The 15,656-nt window shown below is 51.3% G+C and overlaps 1 protein-coding gene across 2 annotated transcripts in view; it reads left to right on the forward strand.

Moving 5' to 3' along the window:
• RIPOR1 (RHO family interacting cell polarization regulator 1) overlaps positions 1–15,656 on the forward strand; it is a 136,449-nt gene that overhangs the window by 22,152 nt on the left and 98,641 nt on the right. Inside the window, exon 2 of one of the 2 annotated variants that reach the window (XM_019488994.2) lies at positions 15,202–15,256. The exons of the other annotated variant lie outside the window; for it this stretch is intronic. The gene's annotated coding sequence lies outside the window, so the exon portion shown is untranslated. The remainder of the gene's footprint in view (positions 1–15,201; positions 15,257–15,656) is intronic. 2 annotated transcript variants of the gene reach the window in all.

Consider the following 15,656-nt stretch of genomic DNA (forward strand, 5'->3'; position numbering starts at 1 on the left):
ATGACTGAATTTCCACGTGCGTCCAGTTCAGAGCACAGTGCACCTCCAAGCCTGGCAGCTCACTCCTCAACATGGCACTTACTCTGAGTACGGGAACTCTCCCCAGGCCTGGCAACTTACCCCATGTGAAACGGCCCAGCCTGGCATGTGGTTGCTCCCTGTGGAGCATGGCAGCCCACCCCAGAGTGTGGTGACTCTCTCCCAAGCATGGTTGCTCTGCCTTGAGTGTGATGGCTCAGACCAGGCTTAGAGCTGCCTGTAGACTGGGAGCTTATACCCTGTAGCTGTGGCTGCGCTGTAGATAGTGTTTGATCCTAGTATAGCCCTGTCGATAGTGAAGTGTCTTTTAGCTTAGGCAGGATATAGACAGGCTTTGCAACCCAAAGTCTAAGTTCAGACCTGGTTGGATAACCCAACCAGTGGGGTGGTATTATAAATCTCCCATGACAGATGCTATCTTGACTCACATCCTGAGGACTGCAGAGCTGAAAGCCTGAGCAGCTGTAGGTTGAGCTGACTGGCCAGGGTCCCCAGCTGGGACTGGAATGGAGTCAGAATAGTCTTCCCTGCTGACTGGTGGCACAGAGCACACACTACCAGCATGCTCTGGAAGGAGGCCAAGGGCAGCAACTGACCCTGCATACAGATTTCCTTGTCCCATCTAGTGCACTCAGTGGTGATGATGACTGGATGGTGTGCAGTGGGAAGCCCTCCACAGAAATCTTGGAGTCATCAAAGGGCTCAATCCACTATTGCTTTGTGTAGGCATTTACAGGGGTGTAAAACTCTGCTGGAGTGGATCCAAAAGGGGTTCAGTGGTGTGGCTGCATCCCCCTTCTCCCCCACCCCTTTCTTGACCACATGGTAGGAGCAGCAACTGGGGACTTCTTAAAGTCCCTGAATAAGGTACTTATTAAGGCCCTTCCCCGCAACCCCTTCCCCTCGGTGTTCAGAGGCATATCCTCTTCCCTCCCCTCCCATTTCCCCCTCCCCCGCCTACCACTGCCATGGTCCCCACTGTCCTGGGGGCAAAGAGAGTTCCTGTCCTGCTCCAGCTGGGCTGCACAAGGGCTGGGCTCCGCCTGGGGTAGCAGCTGTAGAAGTAGTAGCAGGTGGGCAGGTTCCCCTTCCCTGCCTGGTCCCTCCAGGTGTTCTCTGCTGCCCAGGAGCAAGCACAGGAAGGAAGAACCCACCCACCCACTGCTGTTGCTGCTGTTCTGGGATGAGCCCAGCTCCCATGCAGCCTGGCTCAAATGTCTTTGGATCTCCCCTCACTCCCAAGTCAGCAGGAATAGGGACAAAGGCAGATGGGGGAAGGGAAAGGGGAGGGGAGGGAAGGGAAGGGAGTGGAATTCTTATCTGCTTTGGGGGCTTTAAAAAGTCCCAGACTGTGGCACAGTCGGCTCGCCCTGGTGGTGGTGGGAGAGAAGGCCGAAAGCAGGGGGTGCGGCCACTCCTGCAGCACTGGTCACTGCTCTCACACCCCCTTTGTAAAATCCTGGACCTGCTTCTGAACACCCTTGAGCCACAGTGGCCATCCACACTCACTTTGTGTGAACTGGGCCCTTGAGAACTATACTGATGCCATCACAAGCAAAGCCAAGCTGTCTTTGTGGCCATGGATGCTGCTGGCATAGGAGGTTTGTGTACCTCTGTCTTCCATGTACAGGGGGGCTGATTGGCTATTAGGAAGGGGATGGTTCATAGATTTCATAGATTTCATAGACATTAGGGCTGGAAGGGACCTCGGAAGATCATCGAGTCCAGCCCCCCGCCCAAAGGGCAGGACGTCAGCTGGGGTCATAGGATCCCAGCAAGATAAGCATCCAGTTTCATCTTGAAGGTGTTCAATGAAGGCGCTTGAACAACCTCCGGCGGCAGGCTGTTCCAGACCTTGGGGGCTCGGACAGTAAAGAAATTCTTCCTTATGTCCAGCCTGAAACGATCTTGTAGTAGTTTGTGACCATTCGTCCTCGTCATCCCTTGGGGCACTCTGGTGAACAAACGTTCCCCTAGATACTGGTGATCACCCCTGATAAACTTGTAGGTGGCCATCAGATCACCCCTGAGCCTGCGCTTTTCCAGGCTAAAGAGCCCCAGGGCTCTCAGCCTGTCATCGTAGGGTCTGCTTCCCTGACCCCTGATCATGCGCGTGGCTCTTCTCTGGACTCTCTCAAGCTTCTCCACATCCTTTTTGAATTGTGGAGCCCAAAACTGGACACAGTACTCCAGCTGCGGCCTCACTAAGGCCGAGTACAGGGGGAGAATGACGTCCCGGGATTTGCTTGAGAAGCATCTATGGATGCAAGCCAGCGTTTTGGTCGCTTTACTAGCCGCAGCATCGCATTGCAGGCTCATGTTCATCTTGTGGTCAATGATGACCCCCAAGTCTCTTTCTTCCATAGTGCTAACCAACATAGCACTGCCGAGCCTATAAGGATGCTGCGGGTTTTTCTTCCCAAGGTGGAGAACCTTGCATTTATCGGCGTTGAACACCATCAGATTCTCATCCGCCCACTTGCTGAGCCTGTCCAGGTCAGCCTGGATCACCCGCCTGTCTTCTGGCGTGGATGCTTTGCCCCAAAGTTTGGTGTCATCGGCGAACTTGGCCAGTCCGCTTCTGACTCCAGTGTCCACATCGTTAATGAAGATGTTGAACAGTATGGGTCCAAGGACAGAGCCCTGGGGGACCCCACTGGTCACAGGACACCACGATGAGTGACTTCCATCAATTACTACCCTCTGGGTCCGACCCCGGAGCCAATTTTCCAGCCACTGGATCGTGGGGGACCCAAGGCGACAATTGGCCAGTTTCTCCAAGAGACGATCATGGGACACCAGATCGAAGGCTTTTTTGAAGTCAAGATATATGACATCAATCTCTTCTCCCTTGTCCAGGTGATAGGTCACCTGGTCGTAGAAGGAAATGAGATTGGTCAAGCAAGACCTACCCGCAACAAACCTGTGCTGGCTATCCCTTAAGATGTTGGCGTCGGCCAGTCCATTAAGGATGGCCTCCTTAATAAACTTTTCTAAGATCTTCCCCAGGATAGAAGTCAGGCTGATGGGCCTATAGTAAGCTGGATCCACTTTCCTCCCTTTCTTGAAGATAGGCACCACGTTGGCCTTCTTCCAGTCTTCGGGCACTACACCAGAGCGCCAAGAGTTTTCAAAGATCCGCGCTAGAGGCTGGGCTATGATGCTCGCCAGCTCCTTGAGTACCCTGGGGTGAAGATTGTCAGGGCCGGCTGACTTGAAGGTATCCAGCTTCTCAAGATGTTCCTTCACAAAGTCAGCATTAATGGAGGGCAGGGGATCACCCTCACCCAGACTTCCCGGCCCTGTAGCAGGCACAGGCGTCCCATGGGGCTGATGAAAGACCGACGCAAAGTACCTATTTAATAGGTTGGCTTTTTCCTGGGCGTCAGTTGTCAGTTGCCCCATCTGGTTCAGCAGGGGTCCAACGTTGCCCCTGCTTTTCCTCCGGCTCCCCACATATCTGAAAAAGGACTTTTTATTGTCCTTGATGCTCAAAGCTAGCTGGAGTTCAGTTGCAGCCTTGGCTTTCCTGGTCTGCTCCCTACAGGACCGGACCAGTGCAGAATAATCCTCCTTGGAGGTGACTCCCATCCTCCATCCTTTGTAGGCCTTTCTTTTTAGCCTTAGGAGGTCTGCTAGGTCCCTGGAGAGCCAGGGGGGCTGCTGTGCCCTCTTGCTGCCTTTCCTCCGAGATGGAATAGACTTAGTTTGTGCATTGAGGTTCGCTCCCTTGAGGAGCAACCACTCTTCTTGAACTCTCCTCTCCCTGCGGTCACAGTCCCTTAGGGCCTCACTGACAAGCCTCCTGAGCTTGTCAAAGTCGGCTTTCCTGAAGTCAAGGACTTGCGTGTTGCTGACCGACTTGCCAGCTTTTCGGCGGATGGTGAAGGTGATCAGCTCGTGGTCGCTGTCACCCAGCTTCCCATCGATCACTAGGTCGCCGACTAGGTCCTCCCCAGTAGCCAGTACCAGGTTGAGCAGCGCTTTGCCTCTCGTTGGCCCATAGACTTCTTGAGTCAGGTAGAGGTCATCCACGCATGAGAGGAAGCTCTGCGACCGCTCAGATTTTGCTGAGCGATCCTCCCACGAGATGTCTGGGTAATTGAAGTCACCCATGACAACCATGGTCCTGGAGCAAGCTGCCTCAGCCAGTTCCTGGGCAAACTCCTGGTCTAGCTCAGGACTTTGGGTGGGAGGTCTGTAATAGACTCCCACCATTGTGTCCCCTGTGCCGTGTTCCCCACGGATTTTAACCCAGAGGGTCTCCAGCCGTCCACCCTGGTCGCCAATATCGGCTTGCAGGGACGCGTAGCTTTCCTTAACATAGAGAGCCACACCCCCGCCCCTTTTCTCTACACGATCCCTCCTGTACAGGGTATAGCCATCTATCCCCGTGGTCCAGTCATGGGTGGAGTCCCACCAGGTCTCCGTGATCCCTATGACATCGTAATTGTTTGCACTGAGCAGGAGGATGAGCTCCTCCTGCTTATTCCCCAAGCTCCTGGCATTTGTGTACAGGCAGGCAAGCGCACCCTGGGGGGCTCCTTCCTTGCCCACAGATTTTACCAGGGCTGGGGCTGGGGCGGGCTCCCTTGAGTGCCATGATCCGCTGGCTTTGCAAGGATTGCTCAGCGGGCCAGCAGTGGCGGTCGTCCCCCCGTCCCCCAGCGGGCTTAGTTTAAAGCCCGGTGGAGCAGGTCAGCCAGTCTGGCTGAGAAGAGCCTCCTCCCTAGGGGAGAGAGGTGGAGACCATCTCTTCCCAGCAGCTCGCTGCCTCTCTCGCCAAAGATGGGTTATTTTTAGACACCTACAAAGATCTGTACATTTATAAGTAAGAGGGTGGATCTTGTATCACATTTCTTCCCAGAGCTGATCCTTGCTGTTTCTGCAGAGCAGTCCATGATTGTCCTCCCCCCCCCGGGGAGGCAGGAAAATAAATAGCATCTCTTGTAGTTTACAGGTTGGAAAGCTGAGGTGATGTGAATTCCCCTGGCCACAAGGTGAGAGCTCCTATGTGTGTGCTGGAGCTGTTCCACGCCCCTGCCCCCAAGGAGACCACTCTTCTCTCCAGATCCTGGCCCAGCTGACAAAATTTCATCTGTTTTCCTTTCCAAGCCCCCTGCCAAACTGTGCTGAGGCTTGAAGCTGTTGAGTTTTGTCTCCTGGAGGCAGCAGCTACAACACATTCCACAGGCAGTGAGCTCATCCCAGCTGGGCTCTCTCCAGCTGGGCCCTGAAGGGGTTACATCACCTGGAACAAAGCACAAGTGCTGGGACTGGGCTTCCTATGTCCCTGCAGCATTTATCATAGCCTGTCCCAGCTCCCACCATGGGGCTTTGCAGAGTGTACCTTGTCAAATTTCCTTCCCCATCCAGCCTGCAACATACCACAACATACACTGACATACATGTCAGCAGAAAGGACTGCAGCCACACACAGTGCACCTCCCTGCAGCACAGCACAACATGTAATAACACACTTCAGCAGGAAAGACTACACTCATGCATATGCACTCTATTCATAAATACATATGAAGACACATGCTGCAGTTTACCATAGCATACAGCATATATGCACACAGTGATGCACAGCGCATTGAAACAGCCCTGCAAGATGTCTACAGGCATGAGCATAGGTTTTTTGTGATGCTTTAATGTACGTTAAAATAGGTTAATGCACATTAAAGCATGCATGTAAATATTCCTACTGACTCCTAAGCCATAGCTCTGCCTGCACATGAAGTGAGAGCAGAGCAGACCAGCTCTGCCCACAGCACAGCTCTATGCATTTGCACTGAGGTTTTCCCAAGAACTTGTCTGTGCCTCTAGGATAGGGGTTGGCAATGTTTTCCAGTAGCAGGTTGGGATGACCCAGCCCAGGTCACATGTGGGTTGCCATTAGGACCCAGATGAAATAGCATGGATAAAGTGCCCAGCTATGGTATGACATTGTGCCACACCACCAAAGCCCCTGCTGCCGAATGCTGCCCAAGCTTCTGCTTTATAGGCCAGATCAAATGTCTCCATGGGCCAGATCCAGCCTGTGGGCCATAGATTGTTGACCCTGCTCAGGAGCCATCAGATCTGGGTTGAGGTGTAAAGGACTCAGTGGGGAAGCCCTTCTCAGGACCATGCTAAATCACCCATCACCATAAAGACGTCCCTCCAGCTCTTGACAAAAGACACCAAGATGGTCCACAGGCTGAGGAGTGCCTGAGTGTCACTGTTGGCTGCACATAGGGAGTCAGCACTTTTGAAAGCCTAGCTCTCAGGGCAAAGCCCCCTGCTGTACCCTTGCCCAGCCCTTCTCAGTTTCTCACCATTCTGTTTCTGAGCTGTTTTTCCAGCCTTTTACCTGGTCCTTTTTGTACCTGGCCTTGTCTATGCTCCTTCACCTTCCTAGCTCCACAGCCAGTACCCTGGCTGTTTCATAGCCCTTGACAATTATACTCTGGGATCTGGGGCTTTTTTTCTGTTTCTAGCCCTCATTCTTGTGAGGATAATACTGAAAGCACAAACCAGGGTAGCCAACTGCATGGTGTCGGCCTAAGTATGTAGACATCATAGCTCTGAGAGCAGTAACATGCTCTATCCACCTGAATGTGACTGCTGAGTCTGAAGTCTTAATGACAACCATGTGAATGTCAGCATCATTCACTCTTTTGCTGTGGATCATTCTTGTAGTGGCTTCCAGTCAGTAGCAACCCTGCCTTAGACCACAGCACATTTAGCTCCAGCTGTTGAGCACCTAAGAGCCTTTCGACAGCCAAAAGACTGTGTTTTTTCCACCTTCCTGCCTGGTGGAAAGATGTGTGGGGAAAATAGAGGGGGATGTACTGTCCTGTGAGGCCCTTGTGGATAAGGCATACATATGTGTGGATGGAGGAGGTCTCTGTAGCTGGGGTTTGGATTCAGTGCCTTTCCCTCCTTTGTGGATCTTTTCTGGCAAGCAGCAGATCACACAGCCCAGCTTGCCTAAGATTGCCCATATCCCAACAGCTGCTGGCTGGCATTCCTGGCACCTGCCCCCAGTAAGATGGCTGCCAGGCCAGGGGAGAGGAGGCTATAGAAGGAGGCTATAGAAATCTATAGTCTGCCCAGACCATCCCTCCTGTTAGTAGGAGGAGTGTGCTTGCCACGTAGTGCTCCATAGTGGTGCCTGCAGTGCCCTCCTAAGACAGGACTAACCTGAGGGAGGGAGTTCCCAGAATGGGCTAGCAGCACCAGTCTCCCCATGGCTGCTTGGGAATTACATGAAGGCCCCTTCCTCAGACAACCCAACCAGCCTGAGAGTTAGCTATGAGCAGCAGCCCTGTTGTCTTCTAAAGCCATCTCCACAGTCCTTCCCTGGCTTTGCCTGTCAGACAGGCAATCCTGCAGCAGCAGGCTGGCAGAATAATTGCTGGCATGGTTGTGGGCTGGCTGCTCCCATCACTTGCTGTGAGAAATGGAGCCAGAGCATGGTGGGGTAGCTCTGAGATCAGTGTCCTCCATCCTCTGCATTGTGGGACCCAGCGTGTTGGGTTGACACTATGGTGACATTGGGGTCTTGCCATCGTGAACTGTTCTAGGCAGTTCTTAGAGTCCTGCCAGGCCTTAGCTTTAGTACTTTTCCTGTCAGCGCTGGAAGGCCAGAGAAGAGCTGCATGGGGAAACAATCAAAGCCCAGCCTTGCAACCTACAGAAGTGGAAGGAGAAAAATGTAGTAGGAAATGAGTGCCCTGAAATTCTTTATAAGTGCAGGGCCCCTGCAGCAAGCATTGGCATGGCTAGGGCTGTGAATGCCCATTTGAAAAGGAGGTTACTTATCCAGGTTCTTAGATACAGACTGAGGTGCCTATACTCAGGCACCTGATCTGAGAAAACATTGGTCTTAATCTCTTGTTTCCCAGTAATGCAGTCACTAGACTCGTCCATTCCATTTCATCGCTGATAAAAGCACACTGAAGTCAGGGGACTCACGGGTCTTAACTTGGATTTCAAGAAAACTCAGTCAGATTCCAATAAGATGCAGACTAGATGTCTTCTGTTTAGTAAAGGTTCCTGGGATCAGAGTCTGTTTTTATAATAGCATCTTTCATAACTGTGTTTTCCCAAAGAGCTTTACAAATGAATCCAGTTTTTATATAGAATTCTTGACAAAAGCATCCTAGCCCATGTGACTGCAGCTCAGTCTCCCACCATACAAAGACAAGCCAGCTCCGAAGGTTACAGACTGGTGGAGAGCAAGGAAAAGTAAGTGCCAGCCAAGTTACAAATGGGCAAAAAGGATTAAACACCATACACAGCAGGAAGACCCATCTGGGACAGCTGTGTGATATGTTGAGGTGTGCTGACAGTTCCTCCATACTTTGTTTCCAGCCTGAGTCTGATTTTGGCCTGTCCTCTCCAATCAACAAACAAAAGAATATTGGCCTCAGAAGTGTTAGGTGGCATCTGGAGCCAAGGTAGATTTTTTCTTCAAAGTGAAATGGACAAAGGTCAACCTAAAAATATAGATGTCGAACCCATTCCAAAACTTCCCAAAGGTTTAATCACCAACTTTTTTCTAAAAGAAACAAAACCTGAAAGCAGAAGGCATATGAAACCACCTTCCCTAGGATTCTTAAAGTTATACCAGGGACCAAGGCACAATCAATGTGTGTGAAAACAGAAATATCTGAACATTTAGATCTTTAGACATTTAGATCATGAGTGTTGCCAGCAGATCAAGGAAAGCTTTGCCAGCAGATCAGGGAAAGCGTTGCCAGCAGATCAAGGGAAGTGATTCTTCCTCTCAGTTTGGCACTGGTGAGGCCACATCTGGAGTCCTGTGTCTAGTTTTGGGTCCCCCATTACAGAAAGGATGTGGACATATTGGAGAGAGTCCAGCAGAGGGCAATAAAAATGGTTTGGGGGCTGGGGCACATGACTTCTTTGAGACAAAGCCCTGGATGGAATGATCTAGTTGGGGATGGTCCTGCTTTGAGCAGGGGGTTGGACTAGATGACCTCCTGAGGTCCCTTCCAACCTCATTTTTCTATGATTTTATGATTCTATGATTTACTGTAGCAACATCATGTGAAATATTGATTCCAGCAAGTGAAAGACTGGGTGCCAAAGGATGGCTGAAGACTTGTGTGAAGTATGTCTCCAACATTCTTCCTTGTTGAGAGAGTTCAAAGTATAGCACAGTTCTGTCCATAGATACAGAGATTCCTTTCCTCTGCCAGCTGTGTGACTACAGGCCTGATCACTGGGGAGGTGCTGACACATGGATGCCTTCTCATCTCTTCCTTGAGGAAGATTTTTCATTTGTTTACTTCAAATTTGAATTTAGTGTCGCTGAAGGCAGCCAGCCCACCAGATTCTGAGGACAGACTAAACCCATTTAGGGCAAAGGCCTGTCTCGTCCATTTGAGGAAGGGGCCTTAGAGCTGAGGGAGACAGCTGATTTCATGGGACAAACAGTGATAAAGCAGGAGCAGGAGTGGAACTCACAGGTTCAAATGAGAGGACTGGATGAAGATGCCCAAACAATGCCCATTACTCTGCTGAGGAGGCCAAAGAGCACCAGGACATTGACTAGAGCAGGGATCTGCAATCTATGACCAGGGGAAGGTATCTGGCCTGAATATAAGCAGTGAGGGGCTTCTGTGGTGATGGGGATTATTTGTACATATTGCAACGGCTGGAAGAAGCAGTGGTGGTGACTAGGTCAGAAGTGCTGGCCCACCACAGAGCAAACAGCATTATTTTGGCCCATTGCTCCTAATGTCAGCTAACCCCTGGAATAGAGGAACTCTGCCTGGGAATGTAATAATGGGAATGGAAGAGGTTTTACCTTGTTACAGGGAACCTGACCCCCCAGCCTTCCTCATCCTGTGTTGGGGGGTGGCCATTGTGGCCAGGACCAGGAGGAGGCTGATGAAAACCTGAAAACCCTGGCTGAGGTTCTGTAAGAGGGGCTGTGACTTGGCATGCTCCAAGTTGACATGAAAGCTCTCCCTCCTGCCACAGAAGAAGCATCAGAAGTGTTCCTGGACTACCCTAGCCAGGGCTCCTTTTCATTACTTTGTGCATAAGTCACTATCTAATAATAACCCCGTAGGTCCTAGGAGCAGAGAGAAGGCTGGTTTACAGGAGTGCCACCCCCTGGTTGGGTGATAGAACGTATGGTATCAGGCCAGGACACAAGCACAAGGAGATGACACAAGGATGAGCACAAATGTGATTACTAGGCATGGCTAGGAGATAGGCCAGCTACAGTCTATTCAGATGATGTGTTGAAGGTGTCAGGAAGCTTGCAGGCCCAGGTCGCAGTGCTGAGCCCCAGAGAATCAAGAGAAATACAAGTGGGTGGAGACCCCTCCCCCTCTTACAGTACAGACTAGAGGCATACTCAGAGGGCTGGGTACTGAGGAGACCTAGTGAACAACTAGACCTGGGATAGGCAATAGGGCTGTGCAAAGCTTCGGTCCCTGATTCGATTCGGCAGAGATTCAGCCCAATTCGGTGGCCAAATCTCCTAATCTGAATCGAATCAGAGGACACTTTAATCTCTCAAATTGAATCGGGACCTTCTGAATCGATTCAGAGAGATTTGGAAAGATTTGGCAATTTGGACATAGCCACAGCTTTAAATGTTTTTTCTACATACCTCTAGGTAGCAGGTGGCTCATCAATGCTGCGATGCTGGGGTGCATGGAGCATCCCACAGGAGCATGGGGGGCTCCCCAGCGCACTTGGCAGCAGACCCAGAAGTGGACCAGAAGCACTTCCAGTCCACTTCTGTCTGCCAGGGAGCATGCTGGGGGGCCCCTCTGTGCCCCCCTGGCTTGGCGACTGGTGCTTCCTGGGTCTGGGGGGGCACCCAGGGTCTCCCCATGGCCAAGTAACAAGATGGGGGCACATGGTGGGGGAGGGGCTGTGCACTCCCCTGTGGACCTGGAAGTAGTTCCGGTCCACTTCCAGGTTTGCTACTGAGCACATGGGGGGCCCCCTGCACTCCTATGGGACGCTCCATCCATCCCAGCATTGCAGCGTTCACGAGCCGTGCCTGGTACCTTGAGGTATGTAGGAAAAACATTTAAAGCTGTGTCTATGTTTGAATCACTGATTCTCCAAATCAGCATCAAATCTTCAGACTTGGATTCGGCCAAATCGAACCAGGGACAGTGATCTGGATTAACTAATTGAATCACTGTCCCCAGTTCAGGCCAAATCCAAATCCAAATCGAATAAGGCCTGCTTCGCACACCCCTAGTAGGCAACCTGTGGCACACATGTCAGAGTGTGGCACATGAAGGCATTTTGCTTGGCACACATGCCTTGGAGTGGATGGCAGGGGAGCCACAAGGGGCCTGATCCTTGTGGCAGCACAGCCCCAGCCCCTTCCCCACCATCTGCCCCAAGGCATGAGTGCACTCACCACCAATAATGAGCTGGGCTGGCACCCCACAGACCCTGATGCAGCTGCTTGTGGCCTCCCTGATGCCTGCTGCGAGCAGCTCGGGCTCTATGGCAGGCAGCAGGGACCTGCCCAGAGCCTGGGTCAGCTGTAGCAGGTAGCCAGAAGGCTGCAAGCAGCTGCACCAGGGTCCACAGAGCTCTGGCCAAGTGTGCTGCTGGTGGCAGGTGCACATGTGCCTAGGGGTGGACTGCAGGGAAGGGGCTGGGCTGTGCCGCCACAACAAGAGTCAGGCCCCTTGTGGCTCTCCCACCATATGCCCCTGGAACTTCAACATCTTACAAGTTGAGGTTGCTTGTGTTTTTAACATTCTGGCCAAAAACATTGCTGACCTCAGACCTAGACCCTTCACTACCAATGTGGCCTCAGCCTGGACCTGAAAGCGATTCATTTCAAAGGAGAGTTAGACATTCACAGTCCACTCTGACCTTCACTGCTTTGCAACCAAAGTGCTTTCAGGCTGATCAAAGAAAAGTGAGTTGTCAATCTTATCCAAAGGCAAAGCCCAAGAGGCAGGCATGGCTTGACAGCCATGGAGACTGACAGCTTTTCTGAACAGGAGCCACACGGCCAGTGGCTGTGCTGCTTCCCCACTAACAGCCCATCATCCCACTCCAGCAGGTCTTCACTGGGGATGAGTGTGGAGGCACCATGGGCACCTATAGACATGATGGACCTCTGCTCCAATGCATGCTAATTAGCACATGTCAGAGCAGACTCGATTAATCAAGTCAGCTGTGTGTTTGCTGGAGCGTGCTAATTAGCGTGCTCCAGCAGCCTCTGCGTCACATGTATTCAGCATCCCCACATTTCAAAGCTTGTCAAGCTGGCTTTAGTTAAAACGCCTCCACTACCATTTCGAAGTGTGAGATGCTAAATTCATGTGACACTGAAGGCGCTTTAATTAGAGTGGCTCTCAGAGAGGTTCTCAACCTTTCTGCTAGGACTGGCAACAAGCCTATGTGTGAGCAAATAATGTGGGGAGGCTCACCACTGGGAAGGACACTGGCAATGGCACTAAGCATGTAAGCCGTGGATCAGAAATCAGAAGACAGTTCCCTGGCACTCCTGCCCTGGACCCCACTTGTATGAGTAGCCTAGTGTCAGAGACCCAGACACCATTCCCTGGGTCGGCTCCATCCTCTGTATTTCACTCTCCTCACTCTGGATTTTCCACTTGTGTAGAGCAGCTGCCAAACTGCTGGTCCCACCAGGACTTGGGAGAGGGATGTGGGGAAGATTCAGCCTTGGGTTACAATTGTGCAGCTGTCCACAATCTTCCTGGATTATGGACAGTCTCATGACAAGCAGCTGCTGCTCCTGGTGTCTGGAGTTTTCTCTGTGCTGAGAACCCTTCCCCCTGCTCCCACCCTGCCATTGAGACTTTGATCTGGGGAGGAGGCTAAATTGCCTAACAAGTCCTGACTTTGGTGGTTATACAGGTTACACCAATAGGAAGAGGGAAGTGGGCAGGAGTGTGACCCAGCTGGTGTCTAGGAGGAGGATTCAGCTTCTTCAGACAGCCCTGCTCTGCTGTACCTGGGACACTGTGGGGCATTCCCCTCACTCTGGGCCAACAGTATTTTTCCTTTTGTCAGTCAAGAGGCTTGCCCAACTGGTGCAGTTTGCCTGGTGTGCTGGCAGTGAAGCTGAGAGGGTCTATGGAGACAAGCTGGCTGGGGCAGGTCTCCTCTCCCATCACTCACCAGTTCCTTCCTAGTGGGTGTCTGTCCATGGAATCCTTCCCAGCAGTTCCTGTCTCCCAAGGCTCCTGACTCACTTCTTTCAGATCTCCACTGAGATTGCAGCACCTGCCAAGATAGATACAGTTACTCCTGCTCCTGCTGGAACCACAGCTGAACAATTTGGCCAGGTGGAGAGGGTGCAGGGAGCCAAACTGCATCCAGGTGCAAAAGAGCTCCAGGATGGACTCTGAAGCTCCAAGGCAGCCTTCCTTTGCTGTTGGCAGAAGGGCTTCCCCATGCCCAGAGCCCCTTCTCTCATTCTCTAAGACCCTTTGTGTCAGGCCAGCAGGGGGCACTCCTACGTTGAGCCACCTGCCTCACTGCACCTGACCAAAAACCAAGCTCCGAGTGCCTCCCCTGGGGTACCTATGTCCAGCCGACCCCCTTCCTGGAGCACACCCGCAAACCTGGAGTAACCACTGCCCCCACCCAGACTCAGGTTTTTATCTGGGCCCTTGGGTCCTGTGCTGCCTGGGACACACAGGGCCTGTAGACAAGAGAGAGAGAGAGGTCAGGGACAGGTGTCATTTGATGCTGACCAGTCAATTTGAAAAACATCACAGTTACCTAGAGGAGTGACATGGGCTTAAGCCCCTGCCCCCAGGTCATGAGGTCAGAGCGCTAAATAATAGAGAAGTTAAATTCACACCCTCTTACTTGAAGTCTATCAGATACACAGTAACCTGAGGTAACCAGGTTGACAGGCAGGTGAGAGGACAAAGAAAAAGGAAAGGAAAAAAAATGCAGGAAAGAGGAGGTTGGGAATGGAGTTCTTTCACACCTTTTGTGCCTTAGTGGGTGAGAAGGACTAGGCCCAGCTCCTTCAGCCTTTGCCAAAGTTGCTTTGTGCCAGAGTCCCCTACCTGTCTCATGCCACAGAAGAAAAAGGGGCTGTGGCTCAAACCCAGATCTACCTCAGAGGTCCTCTGTCATTCATTTTGGGGAAATGGGAGGATCTGGTTTCTTGACAGGCCAGCTGAACTGTGTGGGGCTAAATACTATTGACCTACCTGCCATAAAGGAAAGACTGCTTTACTCAGGGAAGACTTCAGCTTCTGAAGTCTAGCTGTTTGAAACCAGGTACATACCATCCTGTAGAGAAGCATCTCTGCTCTGAATCCTCAGGCAGCAGTTCCTTCTGTGTCATAGCAGTAAGGCCATGTTCTATACTTTTACTCTTAGCAATTTTAATTCCCGATACCCAAAGCACTGAACCACAATCAGGAGAGCAGCATAAGCTGCCTGTGAAGGCCAAAGTCATCATTTTCTACATTGCAGCATTTCTAACAACTAGGAAAGGAAGTGGAATTGATGATGTCCCTCAAACATATATAGCAATGAACAAGGCAATCAGTACTAAAAAAGAGGACCATCTACCAGAGCCTACCCCAGAGGAAAGCCACTGACTGCCATGGAGTTACTCCAAATTTACATCACTCTTCCTGAGAACAGAGTCTGGGTCCAGATGTTCTTAAGCTCCTAGGGCCAAATTTGTCTCTAGTGTCACCCTGTCTGAGTCAGCGGAGTGACACTAGGGAGGAGCTTGGCCACCCCTGTTTATTATTGCAGTATAAAGTTACCCTTTAAAGCTGAGCCAGCTCTGTCAGAACTGCATACCATCCCAGGACACAAAGCATTCTCAAGAGCTGCTATTGGTCCGCTAGCTATTGTGCTGGTGCTGAGCAGCCTGGCTCCCAGGCACCAGTCTTGTGGACTCCTTTGGGTGCTCCAGGATTGGTTCTTTGTGTTTTGTATTTCCCTTTTGAGAAGGCTCAAAATCAAAGAACATTCTTGGCTCAAGAATTTGTTCCAGCTAGTGACAGTTCCAGCCTCTCCAGGACTGGAGCTCAAGACTCCTGCAGCAGAAACAAACAAACAAAAGCTAGGATCAGAGGGGAGGGGGCAGAATGACCTTCCTGCATTTCCTGAATTTCTGTAGAGTCATTGTCTTTTCTTTTATTTCCCCAGGAGACCAAGCCTGGGACAGTGACTTCTACAGAACCCAGCAGGGGAACATTCTGAGGTAATATAAAACACTGATTCTTTCTCTTTTTAAATTCTAAGGGCAGTCTGAGCGGTCTTGTTTTTCACCCTCACTTAACGGTAAGTCCCCCATTAAAGCTTTTGCTTCAGTTTTCTTAAAGATTACATTCAGGAGTCATTCCAGCTCAGCATAAGGACCAAGATTATGTTTTTCCCAACTGCCCTGACAAGCTGACAGGATCTCTGCCACCAGTATCCCACTTGCTGATATTGCTAGTTTCATTAATTCACAGGGATGAAAGCCTTTCACCAGCTTTCTGCACCAGCAGGAGGCAGTTCTGGGCACCCAGACAGCTTCTTGGCTATTGCTCCTTTACATGTGGTTATGCAGGAATGTTCTCTGCTGGCTTGGCCTTTCGTCTCCGACAATCAAATCCAGG

The sequence above is a fragment of the Alligator mississippiensis genome, chromosome 10, assembly GCF_030867095.1.
Source record: "Alligator mississippiensis isolate rAllMis1 chromosome 10, rAllMis1, whole genome shotgun sequence".
Classification (NCBI taxonomy): domain Eukaryota; kingdom Metazoa; phylum Chordata; order Crocodylia; family Alligatoridae; genus Alligator; species Alligator mississippiensis.